An 18105-nucleotide genomic window follows, 5' to 3' on the forward strand; every position below is an offset into this window, starting at 1 on the left:
AACTAAAGACCATTGCACAATACAAAAACTGGTGGAAAACTGAATAAAATATTGCATAAAATGATTAAACTCTTGTAAAAGCCATCCACACCCCCATACATCAGGACAGAGCACCGAGGGGCATGGCCAGAAGGAAGGTTTAGTCAAGGGCAGACAAACAGGTGACATTAAAGGTGTTGAGAACGTCTGTATTTTCTTTGATAAAATTCCTGATAAACATTTTCTTTAATTTATGAAGTGGCACAGATTAAAAAGACGGAATGAAGGAATGGTCAGAAAGTAAAAACATGGCAGGATTAAAGACCACTCTTAAAGTTCAGCAAGCATACTAAATCCAACATCAAAATGAGTCAGTACCAGAATTCCCAGACTACAATAGAGCTCAAAAGGTTTCTCAAGAGAGCTTTCTTTTATTTTTTAATGAAGTTTAGACATGTCAACTGCACAACTATTTTTCATAACATGGCATGAAACCCATGTGTCTGCCAACACACAGCATCTTAGCAATCAAAATCCACAGCACCCATAAAAAATACACAAAATGAAGGTGCCCATGTACACAATGGAGAAACATACAATGAAAAAACATGATGTTTCTGAAGAAAGAGGTAAAATAAAACAGAAACAGAACATTATAAAACAGTATGTAGTGACAAAAGGCACAGTAGTCAACGGACACAAACAGTGAAAGTGTATTTTAAATTGCAGAATGAAAAGCAAATAGATATAGTGACAATTATTTTAACAATAATAAAAAGCATTAATTAACATAGACATAAAAGTGAGTACTACACTGCTACTGTAACTCACACACTGACTTCTAATTAACATAACAACAAGACGCTGTCACGAGAAGTTGACCCCCGTGGTGGCCTTCAAAACCAGGAAATGGCACAAAGGCATCCTTGATAAAATTATGTTACAGAGAAGAATTTACAAAAAGGAAAACAAAAAAAAAACAGAACTGAACTGAAACAAACCTTTGTTGCCTCCTTGCATTTGCCTAAAAGGGCCTTCAACATTTTATGGGATGGGAAGGTTTGCCCACTTTTTCCCACCAAAGCACTCCTTTTCTCACCCCCAATTTCTTTCTCTTATTCTCAGCCCTGACCCCTGACCTTTCTTACTGTTGACTCTGCTCTTGTCATGAGGCAGCTTTAAGCCATTTACTCCTTAGTCCAGCCAAAATCTACTCCTGAAATGTGAATCAACAATCTGTAGGATACAAAGATGCAAAGAAGATTTGCATCACAGAGAGCAATAGGAGAACCTCCCATCTCCCCACAGATGGTTATGGCTTGATAGCTGCAAGTGGTGTGACTCCATGTGTAAGAACTCTCCTAGTCCCCTCTCCTACTCACACTGCCAGATGTAAACACTTCTGTTGATATATTTACTTCTTTGGGCAAGAGTAACTTATTCAATTTGCTGTGAGCCACCATTTATCTTTAATAGACCAGGCCTCCAAGGTATATTCTGCCATACTTGCTTGGACAGAGGAACAACAAGGTTGTCCACATTCCCTCCAGGGCTGGATTTTTCTATAGGCTAACTAGGCTTCAGCCTAGGGCATCAAGATCAAGAGGGGCCTACATTCAAATTGTTAGCAATTTGAACAAACTTAAAAATGGGAGGTGAAAGGGCCTCATAAGTGGAATAGCCTAGGGCCTCTTTTCATCTAAATCCGGCCCTGATTCCCTCTGAAGACCATCTGTCCTCTAGCCACTAGCAGTTGCTGTCACCTTTAGTGTTTTCCCCCATTCTTTCTCTATCTCTCTCTCTGTATCTTTGGCAACTGCACTAGGCATCCCAGTGACTGCTCTCTAGCACCATGTGCTTCCACCCAGTCTCTCTGTTTCTCCGAGACCCCAGCCAGGACATGCAGCTCACCAATAGGGTATACTGCTCCCTACCAGTCACTATGTTATTAGAACATTAGAACAATCTAGACAAGAACAGGCCATTCAGCCCAACAAAACTCACCAGTCCTATCCACTTATTTCAGTCTTCTTATTTCTTCTTAATTGTTGCATTATTCTACTGGTATGGATAGGACATTTTCTGCTGCCAGTTTCAACCTGTGCCATTCTAGCTGTGCCCTTGAACTTAGCAACCACTTGCAACCAAACACCCAATCATACCCTTTCCTTCATACAGCTTATAATTGTTTCATTCATCATCTGTCTATAATAGGGGTGGCCAATTCCAATCTTGGAGAGCCACAGTGGCAACAGGTTTTCATTTTAACCATTTTCTTAATTATAGACTAGTTTTTGTTACTAATTAACTTCATGAAAGTTATTCGCTATTTAAGACTCGGACCCATTAAATCATGGCTGAGCAATGTCAGCCCTGGAGGGCCGCAGTGGCTTCAGGTTTTTGTTCAAACCCAATTGCTTCATGAGAAATCATTCATTGCTGATGAAGCACTTAATTCTCAAGTGACATTTTTCTGCTTCATTTTAGTTGTATCGATTGTTAAAATTTTGAACCCTTAATTGCTTATTTTAGTCTGAAACAGCTACATTTATTGCTTTAACTGCTCTTTATTAGCAATAAGATAAAATTGGCAAATGAACCAACAGTTCCACATCTAGCTTGTCTCCATTTCCAACTGTGTGTATTCATCATTCACTGTTTGATTTAGTTAAGTACTCTGAAGGAAACTGAAGAGAAAGTGTAAAAACTGAAAATTACTCATCTGTTTTAGGCTACAAATCACTTGGATGACACATTTATCATTAGAAAGGAAAAACAATCTATGATTTAAGAATGAACTGACATGGTAGAATTAAAACACTAACAAACTGTGAAATTAAATAAAATCTGTTATGGGTGAGGATTGGCAGATTAGGTGAATTGGCAATCCTAAATTGGCTCTAGTGTGTGATTGGGGTGTAGAGGTGTGTGTGTCTGTGCCCGCTCTGCAATGGACTGCTAACCTGTCCAGGGTTTGTTCCTGCCTCATGCCCTATGCTCTCCAGTAGACCCCCATGACCCTGTTCAGGATTAAGCGGATTAGAAAATGACCGACTTGTGACACTTTTTACACATTTTCTGTTGCTATGTATAACTTGATAATGGGAAAACAAAAAAGTTTAGATATTATTTTCACCATACCTGAGCTAACTAATCCCTTATGGTAAAAAGGAATAATTGTTTGGTGTGTAACTAAGAAAACATAAAGACATGAATGTGCTGGGGTTGCCATATGACTCCATACAAGCCTGGTGCATCACTTAATGTTATTATTATTTTTTGGGTTGTAGTAAACTGAAATCTCTTATTTATTTTCAGTTCTCATCTTTCTTCAGTATTATAAGGTATCAAACATGGAAGCTTTGTGAGTGTCTTATGGGGGCTGATTTAGGGGTGTGTTTGAATGAATGGAGAGGTGGTTACACCATACAGAACTCCTTCTTCTGTTCCTGCTCCCAGGTCAGAGGAAGTCAGGCCCGAGAAAGCTGATGTCACTTCCAGTTTCATCCAATTCAAACTCTTTTGTGCTACCAAAAAGACCCCCTCACCAGAAGTACAACATCAGTTTGACCAGAGCAACACTAGAGGATGGAGCAGCATTTTCCTTTCTCAAACCTTAAAATTTAACAGGGTTTTCCCAGCTGGGACCACAAAACATTGTTTTTCTGTCTCACTTTTACAAAGAGTACACCTTAAATTGGCAAACACTGTAAGATATAAATTTTCTGACCTTTGTTTCAACCAGGGGAATCCAGCTAATCAGCCTAAAACTTGAACCTCTTGTTTATTTGAAATAAGAAAACATCAACACAGAGATAACTGTGCACATGTCAGTGCCAAATAGTGCTAGATCTGTTTTCAGTGTTTTTGCCTCACAGCTTCTGAATCCTGGGTTCAATTTCTGGCACAGCTGGAATTTAGATGTTCTCAGAGTTTGCATGTATGTTCCTCTTGACATTCCATTTTCTTTTCACATCCCAAAGACCTTTAGGTAAATTGGCAACACTAAATTAGCTCTACGCGAGGGTGCCCATTTCTGGCATTGCTCCCAAAACCATTATTTTCCTATCTGATGGGATAAAGTCTGGTCCCACCTTACCCTAAATTAGATTAGGCAAGTTAGAAAATAGATTGATGAATATTGTTATGCTTTTCCTATATGTAAAATGAAGCAAAATGAGTATGAACAAAGGTAAGTGACAGAGACAAAGAGAAAAAAACAATATGCCTCATGACATAGTATGCTTGGAACGTTATTTTGCACATTTGTAAAGCAGTGCAAAGGAGAACAAGGCTTGTAACCTACAGTATATTGCCACTTTCTATTTTCATTCCTTCTTACAAGATGGTGTCACTGAATTAATTAGTCACCTCCAGTAGCACGTCAGGAGGCAAAGCCTTCCCTGCGTTACTTTGAATGGTGAAAAAATAGACATAACCTAGCACATCATGGCCGTGATCTACACTTGCTACACTGTAAGAAATGAATCCACCAAAAGTTAGCTCACAGTTACTGATTGCTTTATCACATGGCAATCCTGATATTCTGCTTACAGTGGGATGGTGAATGTGAGCTGTTATACCTGATACAGAATTAAATTAACAAGAATTATTAGTGGGTGACAGTTTTTTAATGATGTTTATCACACTATACACCTGAATGCCAGTAGTAATAATAATAATAAGAAGAATAGGCATCATTATTTTTATCTGCAATGAATCTGTGTCTCATTTAGGTTTTCTCCTGATGAATGGATGAAGGAATGGAACATATTAATAATCCTTTTCTGTTCATTCATTTTCTAAACCTGCCTGGACAGGGCACCAATCTATAGTGGTCACATTGTGGACCATGATGCATGCAATGTATTGTTGGAAATTTAGGGGAAAAACCTGAGAACTAAAAGAATCTTAAAGAAGGCCCCAACAGCCTTGGGAAAGATGAGCAAACTCCACATAGGCAGGACAGTCACTGGGCCAAGAACTGAACCTGTATACCCAGAACTGGTAGGATGCAGTACTAAGAACTACTCCACTCTGCTGCTCCCAACAGCAGCAACACATGTGAAACCGAAACCAAATCATTTTCATTTTATTTGTGTAAACTGAATTACAACAGCTAACATTTTCTTTATAGTGGCACAGTGATTAGCACGATTTCCTCAATCCTCTTGCAACCTTGCATTTCTGTCCTATCTCATTAACTTGCATTTATTTATTTGGCCATCACCTTTATCCAAAGCGACTTACAACATTTGAAATACAACTGGTTAACATTTCTTTTACTTTTCCAATTGGAGCAGAAGCAGGTGAAGTGACTTGCTCAGGGTCACACAGTGTAAGTGACAGGATTTGAACTCACAACCTCAGGGTTTGAAGTAGAAAGCCTTCACCATTGTGCCACACTGTCTGTGTGGAGTTTGCATGTTGTTTCTGTTTCTGAGAGGCTTTTCTCAGTCTCAAGTCCTCCTTCACAGGATCCACACCCTTTTGACATTCAGTTTAGGTCGATTCATGTCTCTAAACTATCCTCGTGTGTGTGTACTGTAGGTAAGTGTGCTAAATCTCTTGTACCTGGTGTTTCTCCCTGCATCTTTGTACTGGAAAAATAGATGACTTTGCATGAACTTTAGCAGATAGAGGGCAGCTATGGTTATATTTAAAAAAAAACCTTTTGGCTCAATAGAAAGTGAAGCATAGAAAGATGTCTTGCATCTATCTCATAGGTACATAATGCTGTTTATCTTGGTTTATTGTGCTGTATACAAAACAACACGCCATTTCCTGTCAGCACAGTAATTAGTTCTAATCACTTCAGTAATTACGAATTATCTCTGCTCTTGTCATTTCTACTTTTCCTATGAAGAGAAAAAAAATGAAATTGATTTTAAATGAATAAATTTGCAATTTCAATTTATATTGGAATTATGAAACCATGAAAATTTAAACTATATTGCAACAGCAGATTATCTGCCCACTATCTATTTCAAATAATTTTTCACTCATTTAGAAAGATTCAGATTTGCATGGAATAGTGAAGAACAGCCCCATGATACCAAGGCTATCAATATTAGATTTTGACATCATGTAACAACATGACTGCAATATTCGATGTATGAATGCATTAGGGAATATACCCATGAAGCTATTAAAAACAAGCAAACGTGCATTGAGATACATCACAAAATATGCTAGAAGGTGAAACAGGCAAAACAATAAAACCTCTTTTTAAGTCAGGGCACAGTCAATGCTGTTTATAACGACACACACTAAGGAAATACTGCATGGATGGATACTTAAAAACTATACAGCAATATTTCAGAACTGCACACTCTTACTCTGTGGTAATGTTTAGATTGCAAATTGCATTGTACATGCCATTACTTTAATAGTCCACAACCCTTATTTTTACACTTTGCTCCATACATTATCATACTGTATACGTCATACTATTTGATAATATTTTAAAACTGTACATTTTACATGCTATACTTGATCCTATATGACGCTGATTTGTTACTGCTTGCTTCACTCTACAGCATTTGATAACATCTGAATACTCTCATGCATCTCATTCTATTTAGAAATATTTCGCAATGGCCATTTCGTTCTAAAGTCTATGGCAGGGGTGGGCAATGTCGGTCCTGGAGAGCTGCAGTGGCTGCAGGTTTTTGTTCCAGCCCAGTTTCTTAATGAGAAGTCAATTATTGCTGATGATGCACTAATTGCTTAAATGATATTCTGATGCTTCATTTTAGTGGTCTCACTTGTTAAGGTTCCCCACCCTTAATTGCTTATTTCAATCTTAAACAGCTGCATGCTGTTTTTATTGGTTCCTTATTTAGCAATTAGATGTAAATGACAAAGCAGCCAGCAGTTCTCCAACTAGCTTATTTCCAATTACATCTATATGTGTGCATCATGCACTGTTTGATTTAATAAAGCACTTAATAGAAAAATGTGACAGACTGAAAATTGTCTGTTTTAGGCTTCAACTCATTTGGATGACATCCATGGAAAGGAAAAAATCTACGATTTAAGAGCCTTACATTGCAGTCTAACAAACCATAGAATTAAATAAAGTCTGAGATTGGCAAGGATTGGTTTCTAATTAAGCAGTTGGGTTGGAATGAAAACCTGTAGCCACTTCGGCTTTGCAAGACCGACACTGCCCACCCCGTCTATGGTAATATTAATACTAAACACTATACAGGTAATTTACTTCTATATGCTCCATTCTACTGTATATCTCATTTTTTAAAAAATGCATTCCATACTTTGTGGTATCATTTTAATACAGTATGATATACAGTATATCATGTAGACATTTTTTTTTATCATACTATACACTGTACATTTCATATACTGTACTAAATTGCGATATATTAATATTCTATAATCCTTATTATACAGAAATATTTAAAATCTATTCACATGAATTGGTAACATTCCTAAATTGCATATTCTGTACTCTGTTGTGATATTTCAATAATGTTCTTTCCATACTACAGCATATGCGAATAATTTTATTATTGTAACAGTATACCAGTTTTGATGAGAACAGGCCATTTAACCCAATAAAGCTTGTTTTATTTTAATAATATATAGTTTTCTCTAACTTGTAATATTGTAATACTGTATATTCTATACTGAATTTCTCACATGTAGCAATATTCTAGTTTTGTCCAATCTGTACTCTATGGTAATTTTTAACCCTGTACACTTTGCAGTATTTGTTTATTTTTACTTATGTACAGTATACTTATTAAACTCTCACTATTAATGAAGTAAACCTAATACACTATTCCATCCATCCATCCATCCATTTTCTAACCCGCTGAATCCGAACAGGGTCACGGGGGTCTGCTGGAGCCAATCCCAGCCAACACAGGGCACAAGGCAGGAACCAATCCTGGGCAGGGTGCCAACCCACCGCAGGACACACACAAACACACCCACACACCAAGCACACACTAGGGCCAATTTAGAATCGCCAATCCACCTAATCTGCATGTCTTTGGATTGTGGGAGGAAACCGGAGCGCCCGGAGGAAACCCACGCAGACACGGGGAGAACATGCAAACTCCTACACTATTCCTATTCCTAATATTCCTGCTCCTAATGCTCCTTTTAATGCTAAAATATATGAGAATATTTTAAAAAAGCACACCATAAGCAAAATACTATTTGATCATTCTTTTTAAATTACATTCTTCATTTTAAAAGATACTTTGCATTTCTTAATAATATTTTAAAAGTTCACATCCTATACTCTAGTTATGTTGACATTAGTTTAAATTAGTATATGTATCAATATTTAATGTGAACAGACACCTCCTATAGATCTTGTCTGAAAATATTATTAGACATACAAACAGTATGGCCGGGAGACTTCCTTTGTTGTAACAGTCTTGAGAAAAGTAGAGAGACTACCTCTACCTCAGCCTATCTATGCAAGCACAGTAGCCAACAATGCAGTGCTAAGAGGACACAGGTTAAAGGTCCCTGCCATCTTTAAAAGCGTCAGTTTGTTTTTATTCTGACGTGGTCTGCTGCTCCATCTGTCACTTCCCTCTGTGTACTGTGCCCTAATGTATGCCACAGATGAAGATATTCCCACAGAGTAATGACGGAGAGAACTGGAGGAATAAAAAAAAAAGCAGTGTTTGCTTTTCTGCACCCATCTGCCTAAATATCAGAGACTGTAACAGAAGGAGAAAAAACATTATAAATAAAAACACAAACATAAACACCCACTCCTCTTTTTCATTCTGCTGATGTCATAGCTTATTTTTAGGCACATTAGCTGCAGTGATAACCCATCAGCACATTTTCTGGAGTGTGTGCTATTACATAAACAGCGGATGGTGACACCAGATGCAGCGCTTCGACCTCCTGCCTAGACGGACTGCAGGCCTGTACTCAGGACCTTGCGAATCATTGTGTTAAAATGATGAAATGCCTTAGATGTCAAAGTGTAGAAATCTGTGTAACCTGCAACAGCTCCTAAGAAACATTCTGTGGCCCCAGAGAAAGTGAAACAAATGGAATATTGTGAGGGACCACATATGACAGGAGAAGCACAGGTCACAATTTACAGAAATGAGTGATATTTAAAGCATGGTGTTAAAACGAACTGCACTGTCATTGTATTAAATATCATATTATATGTGAAAATTACTATACTGACACATAATACTGAGCTCTGAACTTTGGCACCCCGAACTGGATTAAACAGGCATGTATTTCTCTCTCTCGATAATGTCAAAAGTGTGCTTTATTCCTTTTTACTAACGTTCCTGTAGTTCCTTTAAAATATTTTTCTTTGTTATCTGTTTCTATCTTCAACAAAATTCTTCTATACACAGTACATTTCATTTGTTGTAAGTCACCATGGGTAAAACAATCATCTTAATAAAGAGAATGAATGCAAAGAAGGCCTGGGCACTGGCTACACAGATATGGTAAGAGAAGCCACATCCTGTCATCTCCACAACACTGTTCAGTAGGTTTTGACATGCCAATCAGCCTGATCTTACTCTAAACCAGTATGCAGACCTTTTAATTCTTAACTGAGGTTACTGTTATGGACACATTAAAGAAACAGTGTCCAGAGGGAATAAGGAAACAAGGAAAGATAACAGGAGATGGGCAGAATTAATATTATGAATCTCTTGGCAGAGAAATACAGAGCAAGAGGAGAAGAGCAGGAGATGGCAGGAATGAACAGCAGTTTATAAAAAAAAACTGACAGAGGTTAGAAAACCAAAAGGAACACCCAAAACCAGTTGTGAAAGCCCAAAAACACAAAATTAAAGTCAAAGGCAAGAGAAATGTAACCAAAATGCAGATAACTCTGAATGTCTTCTTGGAAATGCCTTTTAGCTTCCACAAAAAAACAAGATTGAAGTAATAAAGGCAGGAACATGATGGTAGGATAATGAACCACCATCATAAACTGGTAGGAGGTGATGACACATGTGATAAACAGCCGGCAGCTCGATCCGGCCGGGAGATCCCTGAACGGGAAGAATGGAGGAAGGCAGCCTATTCAGGACACTGCCTCCCTTAGGACGCCAGTTGGCAGCTCCCCTGGACAGTAGCTGTACCCCGGATTCCCTCAGGGCATCCTGGGACATGGAGTTCATTTTCTCAGCCCTGTTGGGTGCTGTGAGTGCTGCCAGGGGGAGCTCATAAAGGACCTGGGGACTCCTACTTTTCCTACAAGGAAGCACACAGTACTTCCGGGCTGCTTGAGGACTGATAATGTGTCGTTTGACCCGGAAGAAGAGGAGGAGAATTTCCAGGTCCAGCAATATATAAAGGACTGATCGAGACCCAGCAAGTGGAGCCGGAGTTGGGAGGGTGTGTGACGGAATGGCTGGGAGTGGAGGATTTGGATTGTTGTGATTATTGATTATTGAATTATTGTGAATTGTGGTGATTGTGGTGCTTTGTGCACTTTATTTAAGAAAAGAATTAAAAATTATACTTGGCGCTTTTATACGTGTGCCCTGGACATCTGTCTGTTGGGTTTCAAGGGGGAACAGCACCCTCTAGCGTCCAGACATAATACATCACAAGACCCTGTGACAATATGGGTGCAACCATGCAAAGATAGTGACAATACGGTGAAGACTATACAAAACAAAACACTTATATTAGGGACTGCCGTAAAGGTCTTAGGCAACCAAATGGTGTCTCCGGTAGTTACTTTGGGCGTCAGCGATGATCACGAGTTAATAGAAAAATCCACTCTATCCAATCAGCAGAGGAGAAATACATGACATTCCTGTTAACCGAGAACAGCAGAAAAAGGCCAGGACTGTCTGAAGGCAGTTTCTCAGCATACCATTTTAATGCAAAGCCTCATTCACCTTCATTTATAGGCCCTCATGCTGTATACTTAAGAGGGCACTTGTCCTCAAGAAGCACACTGCTGCATGCATTTCATTCTCCTTTAAATATGGCCTTTCTCATCCGATATTCTGGATGTGTAATGCTTATTTTTTCCCTAAACAACAAAATACCCTACTGAACGCTTTCTAAAATCTGTTATCTTGAGTTAAGAAGATGTTAAAATTATGTGGCAGACAGAGGTAAGGCTATTTTCTAGAGCATGATCGTCATTATCACATTGTATACAGAATATGTTGTTTTGAAGTGTGTATATTCATATCTGTTTAACTCACCTTTATTACCATCTTTCTTTAGAGTTAAGCAGTACAATTTAATAATTTATCTGCATTTTCCATTAATGGGATTTGTGGAAGCATTTGACAGTTCTGGCAGCACTGGGAAAAAGGCAGGAAAAGGCACAGTTCATCTTGGGACATAACAAGCACTAAAATGAACCTAATGTGCATAAGTTTGGTAAAAAATAAAAAAACAGGCATGCATAGAGAAACCTCCAAAAGCAGAATTTAAAGGAAACTTAGTTAATTAACAGTTAAAATTATTTTGGGATTTTATTTGTAATGATTAGTTTATTTTTTTACTTCTTACTACTTTCCATCCATTATCTGAAACCCACTTACTCCATTAAAGGGTCACACAAAGCCAGATTGCATCCTGGAGCCCTTGGGCACACAGTGAGAACCAATCCAGGATTAGCCACATTTGCACACATTAGGCCACTATTATAACTGCCAGTTAATGTTAGGAGTGTGTCTTTAGTGGGAAGAAATTGGAATACCCAAAGAAAACTGTGCAAGAGTCGAACACTTGAGGAGAACATGCAAACTCCACACAGACTCAGAAATACCACCCAGATTACTGTAGCTGGGCTACCATGCTGCAACTATAACTTATAGTCTTCTCGGAGTTTTTGGTTAGATAGATAGATCACAAAATAAAATGAGGTGGTGCCAAAGAAACTCATGGATAGGCCTGAAATATAGGCACATGTCAGATCATTTGTAAGGTTATAAACTTATCAACAGGATAAAGTACAAAAATGACTCTGATAGACAGGGAATGTGCTCAAGAAAAATGGACTTCGAGCATTCAAGTGATGAAAATGAAACCCCAGCAGAGTAAGAGTGGTAGCAGTAAAAATGAGATAAGCAACTTGAAAGAGGCTGAATTGGAAGCACAGGATGAGAGAGTTGGGAGAAATTTACTGCAGTCTCAAGCAGAGCATGTCAAAAAGATTAAGGAAGCACGCTGAAAGCCATCTTTAGCTGTAGCCACAGTACAGCCATGGCATGGGATAATGAGATTTAGAAACTCTGGAGGCAGCTTTCATGGCAGCTTGCACAGCAGTCACTCTAACACCAGGTCAGTGTGGGGGCCTGGAGCAAATGGTCTGATGCTAACAAGAAAAATCCTTAGCAACTTGTAGGAAATGCGTAAGCAGAAAAAGGCATGTACAGTATATGGGGAGCCATATGTGACAGAAATCATTTAATAAAATGAAATGTATAATAATGATATTATATTAAATTTCCATTTCCAAACCACTTTGTCTGGAACAAGTTGTGATGGGTGCTGGAGTCTATCTCAGGTAGCATAGGGCACAAGGCAGGAACAAATTTTGGTGCCAGTCCATCACAGGATAAACACACACAGGCCAATTTAATATTGCCTATCCACCTATCTTGCATGTCCTTGGATTGTGGAAGGAAACTGGAGCACCTGGATGAAACGCATGCAGATATGGGGAGAACATACAAACTCCACACAGAGGGGACCCTGAATGTGAACCCTATTCTCCTTACTGTGAGGCTGCAGTGCTACCACTGTGCCACATATTATTATATTATATTATCCATCCACTTACTGTACCAAACCCACTATATCCTGATTGCATGAAACCTGGAGCCTATCCCCTATATTATATTATATTATATTATATTATATTATATTATATTATATTATATTATATTATATTATATTATATTATATTATATTATATTATATTATATTATATTAGGGCGTCATGGTGGTGCAGTGGGTAGCGCTGCTGCCTCACAGTTAGGAGACCTGGGTTCGCTTCCCGGGTCCTCCCTGCGTGGAGTTTGCATGTTCTCTCCATGTCTGCATGGGTTTCCTCCCATAGTCCAAAGACATGCAGGTTAGGTGCATTGGCAATTCTAAATTATGCTTGGTGTGTGCGTGTGCCCTGCAGTGGGCTGGCGCCCTACCTGGGGTTTGTTTCCTGCCTTGTGCCCTGTGTTGGCTGGGATTGGCTCCAGCAGACCCCCGTGACCCTGAAGTTAGGCTATAGTGGATTGGATAATGGATGGATGGATATTATATTATAAAGCAACACCAGCAGGTTGGGTGCCACAACACCCTGAATTATATGAGTGAAAAAAATGAGAAACTCCTATTAGTTTAGTGGAAGTCCTCCAGGAAGAAAGATGATACTATGGAAACATATTACATTTTAGGTGATATAACAATAGTATTTTTTTTTTTTTTGAGATTAATAATAAATTTTTCTGTTGACTCACATTTTTCATTTCTCATATACAAAGTACAGGGAAAGTATTGTAATCGTATAAAAATTCGACCTTGAGACCTCCCTGAGTCTGTGTGTGTATATAAACATGATAACCTGAGTACGCTATCACTTAGGTCAACCAAATTTTGCATACAAGTATTAGGTACAAAACATAGATTTCTATCAACTTTTGAGCTATTGCCGCTAACCGGAAATGGTACTTTTTTATTCATTCAGCTGCAGAGTTTGGTTTATTCAAATTTACTTTTATAATAATTGTTCAATATATTATTAATTTGATTTGATTTGTTGTTGATGGTTCTTTAAAGTACATAATATAAAAATATAATCATTGTTTTGCAGTGTACTCCTCAAATATCCATCTCCATATCTAAGTATACAATAAAGTCTAGGGCCATTCCCGATTTTCTTCCCTGTGGTTTTAAATAACAGAAAATCCTTATGCATATTTGCTTTCCTATTGTAATTTTGTTTTAGCTTTTTAATGTGTTTATTCATTATACTATAATGGCACTGACAACCTGCACCATCCTGAGGGCAAGTCCCCACCAGTATGAGCTGGCATTTCACAATGCAAATGAGCAGCTTCAGAGTCAGTGTCAGGGGAATCTCTAAAAATAGCAAGCCTGCAAAATCGCATATGAATTCCATCTAGTGCAACAACAGTGAGCAGTTCTTGTAAGGTCTGCGAGGTACATAAAAAAGCGAGGCAAAAAGCAAGAATCAACTGGCACTCAGCAGAGAAGGGCTCAATAGCACCATGATGTTAAAATATTTGTATTTATAATGCTATGCCACTTTGTTTTTTATGGGCACTGTCATTTTGGTGAACCATTATCATGATATAATGTCCCATTAGTAGCAGCAATGTTCCAGAAGTTGCTTCACATGAAGTTATCAGCGTAACCATATTTAAACCAGCATCAAAAGTGACCTGTTTTTCATGTTTGTGGATACTCTCCAGAAGTACAAAGCATACTGTAGGTTTTCTGGTAAGCAACTGTGTTATTGAACACAACATGGTTTACATTCTAGTTTTAAAGCAGAATAAGATTGAATAATTGGTATTGACTTGGCATGGTGCTAACTTATGTTTCATCTTTTGCCCTATCTTTGTCTTCCCTGCCACTCTTGGAAGTACAAATATATCTATGGGGCTATGAATGTGCAGGAGCACCTGCCACTTTTTGAAATAGTTCTAGGCATACATCCCCAGGGCTTCTCCATGACATCTGGGACCTCTGAAACCATTTTGCTGGGAGACCAGAATTGTAGTACATACTTAAGGGTTAACAGTCCCTTCTCTCTGAGTGGTTAACAAGCTTGGCATTGGGAAGATTGTTGGATAAGAACTTATCAGGTAGGAGAGAGGAGAGGCATTAGAGTACATGACAGAAAGCTAAGAAGATAAGAAGGGAATGTTTATCTTGAAACAGTAGGTAATTGGACTAGCTGCTCTATGTGGCTTATAATTTTATTGGCAGACCCAGTGTGGTGCTGAGGTGGTCTGCACTCTGGTCACAATCTAGGTAGTTCGTCGTGTGGTGGGTGCAGCAACATGCTATGAGCGCATGCTCCCAACCTCTGCTCTCTCTCCTGTGATAGTATGAGGTATTGGATTATGTCCATTTCTGTTGCATTTTGTGTTCTCCTTCATATTTCACCTTTCCTCAAATAAATCCACTCTTATTTTTGGACTTTTTTCCTCTTGGGGCTTTATTTGGGTTCAGGGAAGACTAGAGAGAACCCCTAAAGACCACACTATAAAATAAACACAGCCATTATAAAACGTATTCATCTGCTTGGAAGTTTTCATATTTTATTATTATACAACATTGAATCACAGTGGATTTACTTTGGCCTTTTTTGGCACTGATTAACTAGCAGACTCTATAATGTCAAAGTAAAAACAGATCTCTGCCAAGTTGTCCAAATTAATTACAAATGTGAAATATAAAATAGCTGATCACTTAAGTATTGAGCCCCATTCAAGTCAGTATTTAATAGGTGCACCTTTGGCACCCATGACAGCCTTGCATCTGTGTGCAGAGGTCTCTGTCACCTTTGCCCATTTGGACACTGCAATTTTTCCCCAAATTCTTGCAAAACTGTTCAAGCTCTGTCAGGTTGGGGATTGCAAGTGAGCAACATTTTTGAAGTACAACCACAAATTCCAGATTGAACTGAGGTCTGGGGTCAGATTTACTGTATAAAACTTACGTACACACAAAAAGACATTCACAAATTATTTACACAGGTTTGGGATTTATAATAGAGAATATGCAGGGAGAACTTGAATATATTTATGGCAAGCCTGACCCATCCATACACAACATTTTGGAGAAAGTGGGACATGGAGACACCCTTGATAAAGTAGGAAAATGCAGCCAAATTAGCTGCATATTTGCACTGAAGAACTATTTTTTTTGTTTTTTCATCAGTTTATATTGGCTGCCTGTTGTCATGTCTCAGGATTAGAAACCAAAGTGCAGTAAAAACACCAAAACCAGAAAGCTCTGAATCTCATGCCCTACCGCCGATTCATAGACTAATGGTTTGACACAACATGACTTGTTTGGCACTGTTTGAAGACTATCCAAATGATCATATACAAAGCAAATGAGCTTCTAGGGGCTGGTCAGATTTTTACCCATGATGATGACTGACTTTTAAGACAATTTAGGCTTATAAGAGCCATTCTTTTGGAACTTTGTGCTGGGTTGGCATGAGCATTAGAAAAAACAGAATGCATTTGTCCATATTCAGGTTTTAACAATGGTTGGCTTCCAGGCAACAGGCAGTTATAAGAGGGATGTGTCCGACCAGTCATGAATACTTCAGCCAATCTTCAGCTCTGTCAAGTCCACTGTGCTGGGAGCAATAAACAACTGATGCAGCGCTACTATCAGCTTCCGTATGATTTGCTTGTACATGATAAGAGATAGAGGAAATTTGTGGCACTGTCCATTTTTCCAAATGTAATAAGCAATCATATTGCAATAAGGGTGCCTAACGAGAAAGAAGCAGTGACAGTCCATTAATGATCTTGATGACAAGATGAGACTGGCAAACATTGTGGCTCAGTGTTCTGGGTCAACCCATGGCTCATTTATTTTCAGGTAATGTATCATTGATCGGACAACTTGCAGATGATGCTGAACGTGATAGCTGACTGAACCTTCAGTGTTTCATATGGCCTGTATTATTAATTGCAGTAGCAATCATGTCATTACATGTGCCTGGTATGAGTGGCTACCCGCTCAGATGCTGGTGCCTTATACCATTCTCCAACTCCAGAGCGCAGAGGAGAGGTGCTTCAATGCAGTGTGGAATGCAACATAAGACTCCTCAATTGGGGGTGACTGGATTCGTAAAGTGGGAGGCTGCTCTACCAGCCAATGAAAGTCTGCAGCATTGTGACTGTTATTTGTATGAGGTTCGTTAGAATAATTGATTTCTAGTTGTTTAAGGGTGGCATGCTTCTGGCATTCATCACACATTCATGTATGCACATTTGCAAAGTGAGTGTGATTTATAAAGGTTAATTACATAAAAATGACTGACTCGGCACCTCTGTGACATTGACATTGTTGTCTTTAAATCATCCATGTGTAGTTTACACTTGTGGCCATTGTCTTGTTCAAAACAAATCTACTCCCAAGGCACAGGTTTCTTACTGACTGAACTGAGTTTCCTTCATGATTTTCCTATAATTGCATTTATTTAACCTCTAATCTCACAAACCTTCCAGGGTCTACTGCAGATAAGCATTTCCCCAGCATGATGCAGCCATCATCATGCTTAACAGGTGTGTTTTTGATGATGTGCATTGGTGCTTCATTTTGGGCTCATCAGACCAGAGAACCTTTGGTTTTTGTGATGTGCTTTCTCTGGATATGTCATGTGCATTTTTTTAACAGTCAGTGTCTTTTTCTTTGCCATTTTCCAATAAAACTGTGACTGCTGAAGCAGCTGGGCAAAAGTTGCTGTATGCACATTCTCTCCAATTTACTATAACTTGTAATTCATTCAGAGTTATACATTTGTTGGTGGCCTCCATCAGTAGTCTTCTTGAATGAACAATCAGTTTTCATAGATGGCCTGCTCTAAACTGATTTACAACTGTGCTACTCTTTACTCATACTCTTACTTTTACTTAACAATTGATTTAACTGGACTCCAAGAGATATTCTGTGACTTGGATATTTTCTTTGTTTCCATCCCATGACTTGGACTTGTCAATCAGCTTTTCACAGAGTTGTTTGGAGTGTTCTCTAATCTTTATTGCGCAGGTAATGCTGCACTCCATTTGAAGTGGGAAGTTGGAATGTTTGGGTTCCTAGTCGGAATTTTCAATGGCAATACCCCTTAAATCAGTCTTCCAACTTGGAAACTCGGGACTGGTCTGTCAAGTCTGAATTTGTTCAACTTCAAACTATGACGTCAATCCACAATGTCGATGTACACTGCAAACTTTAGTGAACGTTGTCTATTTGTGTCTCATTTAGCCATACACACAGTACTGTTCAACAATTTGTAAATGTAGTGTGTTGTTATCAACTGCTAATTATTCTGATGGAGCAAGCATAGCAAATGGTATTCCTTTACGCATCCATATTGGTTTTCTGAATGTTTTATTGGAATGTGGTCAACTCAGG

General features: G+C 38.6%; 1 protein-coding gene across 2 annotated transcripts in view; it reads right to left on the minus strand.

The window, feature by feature from the left end:
• lnx1 (ligand of numb-protein X 1) overlaps positions 1 to 18105 on the minus strand; it is a 279852-nt gene that overhangs the window by 214404 nt on the left and 47343 nt on the right. The window lies entirely within an intron of this gene.

This window comes from Polypterus senegalus, chromosome 4 (genome assembly GCF_016835505.1).
Source record: "Polypterus senegalus isolate Bchr_013 chromosome 4, ASM1683550v1, whole genome shotgun sequence".
In the NCBI taxonomy this organism is placed as follows: Eukaryota; Metazoa; Chordata; class Cladistia; order Polypteriformes; family Polypteridae; genus Polypterus; species Polypterus senegalus.